Below are 13044 nucleotides of genomic sequence, written 5' to 3'. Positions count from 1 at the left end.
GCATGTATATTTGTTCCCATCAGACTACTTTTTGCCTTATACCTCTGTAGTACTCAGCCAATGATGAACCAGGGGAAGGACTTACATGCAAAGAGAGCAACTGTTTGCTGTGGCTGCCCCAAGTGTGCCTGTCCATCAGACACCTGTTATTGCAAGAACATTGATTAAAGCCTCGCTTCACTGTTCTCCGAGTCTCCGTGTCCCTCCTTTGGGTCAATGGACTTATTTCTCACATAAGCATGTTAAGTAAGTCATGTGAGGTTAATTTTCTCCATTCTATGCCTGAGTGACAGGTAATTTTTTTTTTCTAGGAAAATATAAACTGCCTCTATGATAGGGAAAAAATAGGATAAAATAGGCAGAGGGGAAAGATTAGGACTTGAAGTCCCAAGGTGCGGAAAAACAGACATTTTGGAACAATCCTGGGAGTGTCTGACCATAGCAAACCCCTTCAAGCATAAGGTTCTTCTTAAGAATGTAATAGACACCACCTACTCCACCTCAGGTTTCCCTCAGGAATTGGACAAAAGACCTAACTGAAAATAAGTAGTAGACCATAAAATGTATGACCCACAAGCAATGATATGGCCATAGACCACCCCTCATACAATGGAATTGAGCCAATCAAGAATGGACAACTCAGCTAGAGCTATCCAGCTAATAAGGGTAGGACTTGAGAAAAAAACAAGGGGGGAAGGGAAGGGAGGGATGACCAAACTTTATAAAACAAGGTTCTTTGCCTATAGTCACAGGCATTCACTTTCAAATGTCCCCCCTCTATAAAGAGAACTTTCATACTATTCTTCCTTTCTGATCTTATACTTTAATAGACTTTGCCTGCTGCTCAATTTGTGTCCACCTCTTGAGTCTTCAAAGCAGCTAGACAATGAACCCGGGGTACTGAAGTAAAACATCTTGTAACACCACCACCAATCACAGAGCAGATAGATAATCTGAGTCATCAGAGGAATAGATTTGTCAAACAGCTATGCGCAAAAACTGGACTGTTTTCTAGAGTAATTCGTTAAGAAACAGTTGATTTCAAAGCTATTTAAAATTCTCTGGAGCATAGAAAAAAGAAGAGAATTTCCAAATTTTTTATGAAGGTGACCAAATATTAACACCAAACAGTGATAAAAGGTGTACTCCATTTGCTACATAGTCCCCCACTAGCCCCAAATAAATAAATAAATAAATAGTACTTAAAATAACTCTAGACCAATTTCACCCATGAATATGAACTTAGAAACACATTAAATAAAATTTAGCACACATAATTCAGAAGCATATTAATCAAAACTGAGTTTAATTCCATATATTCACCTGTCCTGCTCTCTCTCTGAACCTGACTGTTCAAGTACCAACATCTACAGCATTTTGGCATTTAAATACTCATTATTGATATTTGATGTTCATTCACTGGTAGTCATGGACTGTTCAAAATACCAGGTGATTCTTAGGTGCCTTGAATCACTATTAGTCTTCACTATTAGACTTCATGGTGAATGGCTTATTCCCCGATTCTTTTGAGAAGTCTCAGGACTGCCCAGTGCTATATTCTCCATTGTGCTCTGTATTACAGTTCATCTCAGCTTTGTTTTGTATTTGTGAGTGATAACAGACATTTTCCTGGACCAGAAACAATTGTTAGGTCCTTCATTTCTACAATATGTATTTATTTTTGCATATAATTTATTTAACCAATTAGATATAAAGTGGTAGCTTTGCATTAAAAATGAACTCAAAACACCAATATAATATTTAAATGTGACATTTTCCAAATTTTAAGAATAAACAGACAAAAAGTTTGATTCAGTTAGTGGTCATATCCTGACTAGGATATATTAAAACTAGTACCTCTAGAGTAGAAAACTACCAATCTTCATCTCTCTTACCTTAACCTATAGCTAATGTTCATGTATCTCTCTTTCTATAGGGCTATTATCTAACTATTTCCTTGAATTTCCTTAAAATTCTACTTTTACATAAGAGTTGAAAAGCCTTTCAGGATAAGCTATACATTCAGATTCCTTTCACAGGGCAATCAATAGCATCTGATTATCATATGAATGGAGGTCAATGCCTGTCCTGATTGGGAGAAAAATACTGCAGCATCAGTACCAATAGTTGATGGTGTGATAAGAGGCTAATGCATGGCTTTTATATGCATTTTCTGTTCTTATTAAAAGAAGATGCGAGACTAGAATAGGTGCTGCTGAAGGGCACTAAAAATACGGGGTTCTCTCTGGCCTTGCCTGTGACTAGCATAAAGAGGCCTAGAGATCATGGTAGCCAAGGTGTTGGGAAAGCACTTCATTAAAGATGGGCTTCCTAGAGAGAGGAAGGAACACTGTGGCTTTAGAGCAGTGAAGAAGCAAGTCCAGACTTACAGGAAATCACATACCTCAAGTCTGGAACAGTCAAACCAGCTTGAGGCCATCTATCACCATAGCAGCTAGTGGCTACAGGAGCTGTTTGAATCCTAGATTCCTGGAGAGAGTACAATACCAGAGTGACTACATCACAGAGCTTCTGACCCTGAGATCCAATAAGTAGATGTTCATAAAGCAAGGATCAAGAGCTTTGGTTCTCCCTGGGCATTTGGCTCTGAGGGCGAACAGGCATTCATTAGAGAGATAAGGTTCAAGTTTGAGAGATAGGTCTTAAGTATTAGCCGGAGCCTATCTGAGGCCTCCTAAAGCAAAACAGCAGGCCCCCCACCACAGTGGAGAGGGCTCAGAAGGCACAGCTGCGGCAGTCATAGGAGGCTAGGACCAAAGAAGAAAATTATTATAAATCTTAGTGACTCCAAGAAAAAAATATATATATATACTAGGTGAGAAGGTGTTAAACACTCATTCTTCCTAATCCTAAATACGAAATTTACCTGTTTTTTGACCTATTTGAGTAATATTTCATTTCTAGTATCTCTAAAGAATTAACATGCAAATTTTAAAGTTTGTATTTTGAAAAACTTGAGTGTTAGAAAGGATTGTAGAAATAATATATTCCATCACATATCCATAAAAACCATTTCCAAATGAGAAATGTGACACTCTGGGAGATTTTCTAACTTGCCTACAGTCATGAGAGGTAATGAAAGAATTAATACTCGCATTGCTGATTCCTAGCACAAACTTAGTCTCATTATTATGCAGTATAAAATCCTTCTGCTACTAAAGAGTTAATTTGCTAAATAAAATTTCTAGTTTATTTCCCTTTTTAAAAACATTAACAACTAATGGTTTGCCAATTTAAACTGGCCAAAACACACATTCTTTAAAAAATAAAAAGCTGCTTATGGATACTCTAGCTGCCCATAGATACTGACATCTCCTATATGATTATACAAAATATATACAATGCCACCATATATGTATTGGTGATCTATCTATCTATCTATATCTACCTAAATGGATAGAAAGATATGCAGATAGATATCGATATATGTAACTTCATATGTAAACATACATGTATATAGAGAGAGTTAGCACATAACTATTCCTTGAAGATATAATTCATGGATATATAGTTAGCCCTTATTTCCCTGTTGCTCCTTAGCTATAGCTACCTCTACTTACTAGTTCAGCAGTTCCAAACCCATTCAGAAAGATGTCACTGGAAGTGACATCAAACACTGCTTGGTGTAAAGCTTTGGATCTAAAAGTCTCAGGGTATCTTTAATGTCTACAATGAAAATCTTGATCCCTGCTTGCTTATGTGTCAAACCATTCATATTATTAAATAAATCAACTTTTATAAGAAACATATGTATAGATAAATAGATAGGGAGTGAAATCCTTTTCTAGGAACACGAAAAAGGGAATGCCATTTGATTCTTCATAGGAGGTGAGAATTGTCACAGAGCGTACGAAATTTGCAATCCTACAATTGACAAAGACATGATATGGGGTCATATCCCCTCACTCAGCATAGTAGTTGAGAAAATGGCAACTCTACTTTCCACACTGCTTTTCTGACACAGCCTACTTTAATTATTATAATAGAAGCAACTTTGAAAATATACGACTGGTAAATTAAATTGTTTCCTTATACATATCAATGAAAAGTTGACCAATTTGAAAGTTTGTCTCAACTACTTAGCAACCTATTTTTCCTACTTATTGGCATGGCATTCTTTTCATTTTTATTTTATTTTGAGAACACTTAAGATCTTAGCACAATTTTCTTTTGATGTATTAATTCATTGTTTAATTATATTATTTATTTTTATATTTCAGTTTTTTTGTTTTATTAATTCTTTTTCCCCCATAGGCTTTGGAACAACACAGTGCTTGGCATATAATGTATAAAGTAAGACACATATGTATTCAGTAAAAAATATATAATTACTAAAGTACATTACATAATGAATGTGAAATTAAGCAAGTTAGAAATGAAGCAAGTTTTTTTTTTTTTTAACTCATTTCCTTTTTAGAAATCATTGTGTTATGTAGGCCTTATCTAGAATCAGAAATCTGGGGCTAGGTCACAATAAAACCACTTTCCTTGGTTCTTAATTCTACAATTTCACTAAGTTTCCTAATGGGAAAATATAATAATAAAATAACAAAGGAATGTATTAAAATAATAATTTTAAGAAACTTCCAGTTTGGGCTGAAATAAAATAACATCTTCTCTAGTCCTCCCCCCCCCAGCCGCCCCAAGAACCTAAAAACTTGAACATAATGTAACAAGTAAAAACAGGAAGGCTGTATATGGAAAGAAAAAGATGGACTGACTAAGGACCATGGGATTGAGGAATGAAAAGACAGTGAGCTCCCTGGTGGTTCTTTTTGTCTTGCCAAATAGCCAGGATGAGGCACCAGAGCTTTCAACCTGGAACCACCAAAACATTCAGGCAAAAAAGAACCTAATAAAAGCCTGCTCCATCTAGCCAAAGGAGAAGGAAATGAGTAGCCAGGTAGATTGGTCAACTTGTTGACAATATCTGCTTTGCTCCATCTAAGTACCAATGGAAAAACTCTCCCCTCTGGTCCCCTGGCATCAGGGGGATTGAACACAGACCCAAATTTCTACCCCTGCCCTTTGGCATAAACAGATACTTCTGTGATTACCCCACCAGATTGTTCTTGGTCAGTCCAAGCAAAGAGCTGAACTTTCACCCACAAGGCAGCAACAAGGAAGAATCAGACAGTGCAAGTTGGTGCCAATCAGCATCCTGCTTCTTTATCTCTCCCAGTGTCAGTGAGGCCCAGAGGCACAACACTCCACCTGCACTGTCCTCCACCCTATCAGCAACGAGCCAGTATGAGGGGGTATGATGTAGTGCTAGTGGCACTCTGTTTTCCCCCATAGGGTAGTATTTGCGGGGATCACAAGGGAGCCGAGTTTCTGTGCCCATTCAACGGCAACAAGGTAACGCAATACTATGCTGTTTTTTCGGGGAATGGGTCAGTGGGGCCCAGTAGGAAGATGAACATCCATGTATGGGTTCATCACACCCAGACCTGTGTGCTACAGCTAAAATCGGGTGACCGCTAGCTGCTAGCTGAAAAAGTTGAAATAGGTCCAGGATCTCACGACATCTCTTAGACCTCCAGAAAGCAATCAAAAATCAAAAATCACTCCATGAACCAAAACAATCACAGCTTGAATGAGAAAAAACAATCAGTAGATGCCTACATTGATATCAAACTCAGATACTGGAATTATTTGGCAGGTTTTAGAAGTAGCAATCATGGGGCGCTTGGGTCAGTTAAGTGATTGACTCTTGATTTTGACTCAGGTCATGATCTCACAGTTCATGGGATCGAGCCCCACATTGGGCTCTGCACTGACAGTGTGGAGCGTGCTTGGGATTCTCTCTCTCCCTTTCTCTCTCTCTGCCTGTCCCAAGCTCCTGCTCTCCCCCTTTCTCAAAACAAATAAATAACTTTTTAAAAATTAAAAAAAAAATGAAAAAGAAAGTAGCAATCATAAATTTGCTTCAATGAGCAATTATGAACTTTTGTATATAGTAAGTGAAAAAAATAGCAAATCTCAGCAAAACTGGAATGTAAGTTTTTTAAAAAACAAATCAAAACTATGGAACTTGACAAAAAGGTAAATATGAAAAAAATGAAAGAAACTCTCACTGGACCAACTCAGTAGTAGATTAGAGATGATAGGGGAAAGAATCATGAATTTGATGATGGAACAATAGAAATTACCTAATTGGAACAGTAAAGACAAAAAGATCTTTGATAACCTGTGAACCAATTTTAAAATGTCTAATATTCATGGTGTGAGAATCCAGAAGAGAGGAAAAAACAGAATGGGCTGAAAAATTATTCATGAAACAAAGGCTAAAAATTTTCAAAATTAACTGGTTAAGTGCATAAATTATTAGATTCAAGATGCTGTGTAAAACACAAGCAGAATAAACCCAGAGGACTCCACACTAAGACATGTGATAATCAAATTTCTGGAAACTTTGCTTTTAGCAAAGAAAAAGTCATGAATGCCGCTAAAGAAAAATGACCATTACCCAGAAAAAAAACAAAGGTTTGAGTAATAGCAGATTTCTGATCTGAAACTACACAGCCAGATTGGAATACCCATCAGTTTTCAAATGCTAAAAGAAAGAAACTGTCAATCCTGAATTCTGTATTCAGCAAAAATATCTTCAGGAATATATTCATTATCACATGAGGGAAAACTAAGAATTTGTCCCCAGCCTACCTACCCTTAAACAATGGTTAAAGGAAATTCTCCAAAAAGAAAGTAAAATAATAATTTTCACTTTCATTTGTACATTTTAGCTGTTAGTTTATCAGTTTAACATTCCTAATGTTAGAGTTCATTATGTATGGATTCATTAATTCACTTACCTACTATATACCAGACACATGATTACAAGGCCTTTGGAGGCATTAGGATAAGTACATGGAATACAATGCTAAATGTGATAGAAATGTCCATGTGTACAGAGAACATAAAATTTGGTGAGAAAAATTCACATTGGGCACATAAGGAGACAAATGTGTGTGTCTGTGTTTACAATTATTTTGAATCCTGTGAAAATGTACAGCATTCATGAGGATACACCTCCTCTACTGGATCAGGTGGGAGAAATTTCTGAGAACACATGATTTAAGATGATGTTGAAAAAGGAAGGAGATAACAGGGTTGGAGAAGGAGAGACCAAGTAAAGGTGGAGGAAGAGCATTCAAGGTAAAGAGACGGCATGTAAATGACCCTGACATGGGAAGGAAGGAGTTTAGTGCTTTCTAAGAACTACACACCAGCACCACTGGAATTTAGTGTATAATGGACAAAAGGAAACTTTTGAGGTCGACAGGGCCTGAAAGCCTTGGAGCCCATTTTAAATACCAAACTTTATCTATGAACAACATGAAGCTGCGGCAGTTTTAAATGGGAGAGTATTATGATCAAAATGCTGGCTCTTATAAGTGCTGCCCAAAGCCCCTTCTGTCAGTAAACACAGTCTGGTAACATATTGATTCTTGTTCATAGTGATTCTCCTGGAGAGCAGGTACCACAAGGTTCTTCTTTTTGTGATAGTAACATGTGCTGGCAACACATGTTTCCAGTGACTTTTTAGTGATTTATACCCTCTTTATCAATGTATTGCCCATTTTCTGGAGAACAATTAAATTGAACATTACTTTTTCAACACCTTATCTGTAGAACTTCTTCCAGGATTCTAATCTTTTTTTTAAGTTAAATGAAATTGATGGAATTACACTTAGAATAGTGCATGGCACAGAAATCCAAGACAGAGAATTAATCTGAGTTAGTATCTGTAGCTTACACAGAACTTCTTCAAAGCCCGCTGAAGCTGTCCTAGGCAGGCAAGACTAGGTAATACTAGTTACCGGTTAAATTTCAGTGTTTTCGCCAGCCATGTGCCCACAGACACACCTGTGCTGAGAGAAGAGCAGAAATGTATGTGCTTTTCTAGCTCAAGCTGATGGCTACACATCCTAGCCTCCTCAAGAGCTTTTAATGAACATTCTTCTAGTAGTATGTGGATTTAGTTAATGAATATGTCTGAACTTCATTTTTATGTACATTGTCTGACCCCATCTCTTCCTCTCCTTTCTGTAAAAGGCTCATGAACACCTATGTAAACTAGTTCTTTTTAAAAAAAAAAATTTAATGTTTTATTTATTTTTGAGAGAGAGAGACAGAGCCTGAATGGAGAGGGGCAGAGAAAGAGAGGGAGACACAGAATCTGAAGCAGGCTCCAGGCTCTGTGCTGTCAGCACAGAGCCCGGCACGGGGCTTGAACTCACAGACCGCAAGATCATGTCCTGGGCTGAGGTCAGATGCTTAACTGACTGAGCCACCCAGGCGCCCCTAAATTAGTTCTTATGAAGAGCTCTGACTATATCACATAGTTCCACATGCCAGATGGGCAAACTCAACTATAATAGAAACCAGTTGATATAGTCCATGAATCAACCTATAAAACAACAAAATGCTTATTTTGTTTGTTTGTCGATAGTGTTCTCTCAGAGCCTCTCTTAGAGAAAGTAGGCCAGGCAGATTACTCAAGTATACTTACGAGCCACAATTAAGGAGAAGCTAGGCGTGGACACCTACTTCTTTAGTGGGTGGTCTGCCCTTTTTGTCCTTAACGTAATTCTCATTGACCTAAATCGTTTTCCTCTCAGGACTCCATCATAACTGTACTCACATGAATCAATCTCTCTCTCCCTTATAGACACCATACTGTCCTCTATATTACTACATCTGACTTGAAAACCAAATTCTGACCTGATAGTTTTACTGGCCTATATCTATTCCTTAACATCTGAACTGTAGTTTAGATCAGTGTGGGGTTAACATCTACTTACCAGAGTTAAGCCTCCAAGTAACTGGAGAGTAAGATCCAGATCCTTCCATTTGAAAATAAGTGCAAAATAATGATGGCACTTCCACTCTCTCTAAAGTAATTTTCTATTAGATTATGATTATTTCTTGATAATCTGACAGTTTTCTTTTTTTAAAAAATTCTATGAACAAGGGGCTCAGTTGTTAAGCATCTGACTCTTGATTTTGGGTCAGGTCACGATCTCACAGTTGATGAGTTTGAGCCCTGTCTCAGGTTCCATGGTGATAGTGCAGGGTCTGCTTATGATTCTCTTTCTCACCCTCTTTCTCTGCCCCTCCCTGCTTATGCTCTGTCTCTCTTTCTCTCAAAATAAATAAATAAACTTTAAAAAAATTCCATAGACTTCCCTTAATAGACTTGTTTTGTCATTACAAAAAACATATTAAGGAGACATTTAAACATGGTTGCAGAAGAAATCTTTCAGAAGATATCAGTATAAAAGCATAAGGAGAAGGTCATTTTTCAGAAAAATAATGAAATTTATAAATATAATAATTTTTAAACATGGTGGCTCTATAATAATTTTCATAATTCCTAAATTTAAATATACTTTCAAGTTACAAAAATTATAGCCCAATATAATAATATTAATAATTTTTAAAAAAATGTCTACCATGTCAGAAATATACCAAATGTATTATTTCTTTTTATCTTAGAAGCATCTCTATCTGATAGCTATTATATGCTTATTTGATTTTATTTTCAAATATTTATTCATTTGTTTTGAGATAGAGAGAAAGTGTGAGCAAGGGACGGGCAGGCGTGAGGAGGCGGGGGGGGGGGGCGCGGATCCCAAATGGGCTCCATGCTCTGTGCAGAGGCCCATGCAGGGGTTGATCTCAAGACACTGAGATCGTGACCTAAGCCGAAATCAAGAGTTGTATGCTTAACCAACTGAGCCACCCAGGTGCCCCTATGCTCAGTTGAAAATGAGAGGTGTTTAAGATTACATAGCTAGTAAGTGGTGCAGCTTTGATGGAAACTGAAGTTGGTTTGGAAACTCTGTTCTGGATTCTAGTTCACTACAGCGAGATGTTAGGTTTTGACATATATAATATTTTGACCACTTTATGTTACAATAAAATAACACTGACACAGAAATTCCAGCGAGAAAAAGTACTGCTCAAGATTGTAGTCACATACCCTGAACGTTATTCGACAGCACACAAAGAGTAACACTTTTGAACTTCTAAACAAGCCTGGCTATGAATTTTTCCATTTTGCATTTTAAAAGGCTTGTATGTTCTTTGGGGTAAATATGATCAATCATCATGTTTGTTCCTCAGAATTAAGTAGTCCTTTATTCCCATAAAATTCATTATATGTTTAAGAGATACTATAGATTATAGGTGTAACTACAGTTATTAACCTCCTCATTTTCCAGATTTTGAACGCTATGAGTAATTTATTACTTGATTTTTATTATATGAATTCCAAATTAGTGAATCAAGTTTTATAATACAGTCTCTTTATGGATGTTGTTCCCCGAGTATAGGAATTTGGTATGTATTTAAAGGGCTGTTATTGTTATTATTATTGCTGCTGAAGACCAATCCAACATTCATTTGTGACCAACTATTTTATGCTACAGCAGAGCGAACACCACTGAATAAAAACAAATGATATAGTTCCTGGCCTCAATAAAGTAATGGCCTGATTCTAGTACATTGTGTAGACCAACAGTTATGGAAGGGGATTCTTTTGAATCTTAACAATTGATAATGATCAGCTAAACTCCTGATAATAGAGCTGCTGAAAATTCTAATCTTCTGATTTTATTACAATGTGAGGTAGAAGCAGGTTCCAGGACGCTTTGTGAAATGAGATTTAGAGGAAACACCACGTTGTACTTATTACTCTTGATATTCAATGCCTACCGTCTAGCATCTCTTGATTTTAACTTATAAATTTTGTTGTTTTCTGCCTATGGTCTAATATACTAAGATTCCACCTTATAATCTTTTTTCTAACTGCCTGTAGTTTCGTTTTCATGATTCTACTTTGTGATACACAGGGCTGACTGTTTACAGTGTAGTAATTCTAAGTCTTCAATCCCAATTATTCTCTGTTATTATTCATACTTTCATCTCTACTTATCGGCTAACCAACAACCCAATCACAATATAGGCAAACTACATGTTAAGAGCTAACAGTGTTACCTGGTTTTCAATCATGATTGCATCTCTGGTTCCTGGGAAATCCTCCACTATGTATAACTGCCTTCTCTCAATGCAAATGGGAAAATCCAACCCCATTAAAAAAATGAGAGAGAGATTTATTTTCATTGCAAAGCAAGGCTTATTTATCACTCAAAATAAGTTGATGGTAAAGAGTTCAAATTACAATGCCAAAACTTTAGAGATGACTTCATTTAGATGCATGGTTTGTACTGATTTGTGATTTACATTGAGTATAGTATTATCATTATCATACTGTATATGATTATTGTAATATAAACACATTATTTATTTAAAAATCAGTTTATTAACTTATCAATGTGTACCATAAATTCAAATGTCTCAATAAGATTAATAGCATGGCATAGTAGAAAGAGCAAAGAATTTGGAGTTTCTTTTCATTATAAAATGAATTGATAATAACTTTACAAATTTACAATAGGGAGGAAATGAAAAAATTGATATGAAATTCTTTTGTAAACTGCAACAAAATTTTTAATGTAAGTAAGTATCTGGGAATTGATTAATTCTTGTTGGGATCATTCTTAAGAGAAGAGAAATACTGTGATTATATATAAAAATTATACAGAAGTTATGCTTTTAGATTTGTTGCAAAAATATTACAGCTTCTTGATTCCCTAAGACGTCTAAACAGTGTTTGTGAAACTACCCCAGGGCTGAGATAATTGGTTTCACTTTGCTATTCCTCAGTTTCTACATTTACATTAGCTGTACTACCAGAGAGACATGCTTGTTTATTTTTTTCTAAGTAGGTCGATAATAATATTTAGAGAATATAATGAACAGAATATATCTGGTACCATGAGCATTAATTTCTCATTTTGACCATGATCTTAAATGCAATGCAAACAATGATGGGCATTTAAGAATATGAGCGGATCACAGATGACAGGAACGCTGGAACAGCTAATACATTGGACCAATACGTGGGGGAGAAAGCTGTTCTTGCGAGTGAAGTGCTAGAAAAGAGTTTGCAGTCATTCCATTTCGATGTAATAGCTGCCCAACAGAAACACACAGTGGAACTTGCTCAGCTAGAACAGCAGATAACACAGCTTGAAAGCGACTTTGCAGCTGCCAGGAAACTTTGTAGTTAGAAAGATCAGCTGCACCCTTGAGATTGTGAGAAACAGGGAAATAGATATCTGTTCAACAATCACATTGCTATTGATAAGGAGAGGGAACTGGAAACACACCACTTCATGCATTTTTTCCTGAATTATCGAGAAATATATATTTTAGCTTAAATTTTGTGATTCCATCTTTTTCTTGTTGTCTCTAAATCCAGTGTGTACCTTAAGTATTGGTGATAGAAATGCCATCAAGTTTCATTTGGATAGAGGTTAAAATATATAAAACTGTAGTATTTATGAATTTATGCCGGTAGATGGTTAGAAGATAAATCTGCCCAAACTTTAAGTGCAAATCCTTCCACATTCACTTTGTATTTCAGAGGCAAAGCAAAGGACACATATTTCCTAGTGAAGAAAATGACACATGTCTGACAGGTGAAATTAAAACCATCTATCCAATTCAATTCACTAAGCGCTTATTATATAGAGAGGTATATATGTTGGCAACACACAGATGGATAAATGAGGCAAATTCCTTATCTTCCTGGAGCTCATATCCTGATGGTAGTTCATGATACGCAGGCTCCTACTGTGTGGTTCACTGAAAAGTATAGTCCTTTTACAAAATATGTAATTTGTATTATTCATTAAGTTAAAAAAATTAACATGAAAGCCAATCACTTGAAATCAAATCAATAAGTATGTATTCTCTACATCCCAGAATTTTCCAGTTCCAAATTATTTCAACATACATTCATAAAGCATGAGTAGTGAATTCTACTATCTTAGACTTTTTAAACTCATGTTAGTTTATAAAATTGTGCTTTCTTTTTGAATGCAGATTATTGGTAGAATGTGCTCAGAATTGAAGAATAAAAGAATTGGCCATTGAGAGTTTTAAGACCTTTAA

This window comes from Herpailurus yagouaroundi, unplaced genomic scaffold, assembly GCF_014898765.1.
Source record: "Herpailurus yagouaroundi ecotype Mexico unplaced genomic scaffold, PumYag 165, whole genome shotgun sequence".
Classification (NCBI taxonomy): domain Eukaryota; kingdom Metazoa; phylum Chordata; class Mammalia; order Carnivora; family Felidae; genus Herpailurus; species Herpailurus yagouaroundi.
The sequence above is the reverse complement of the archived record's forward strand: the minus strand, read 5'-3'. Positions refer to the sequence as shown.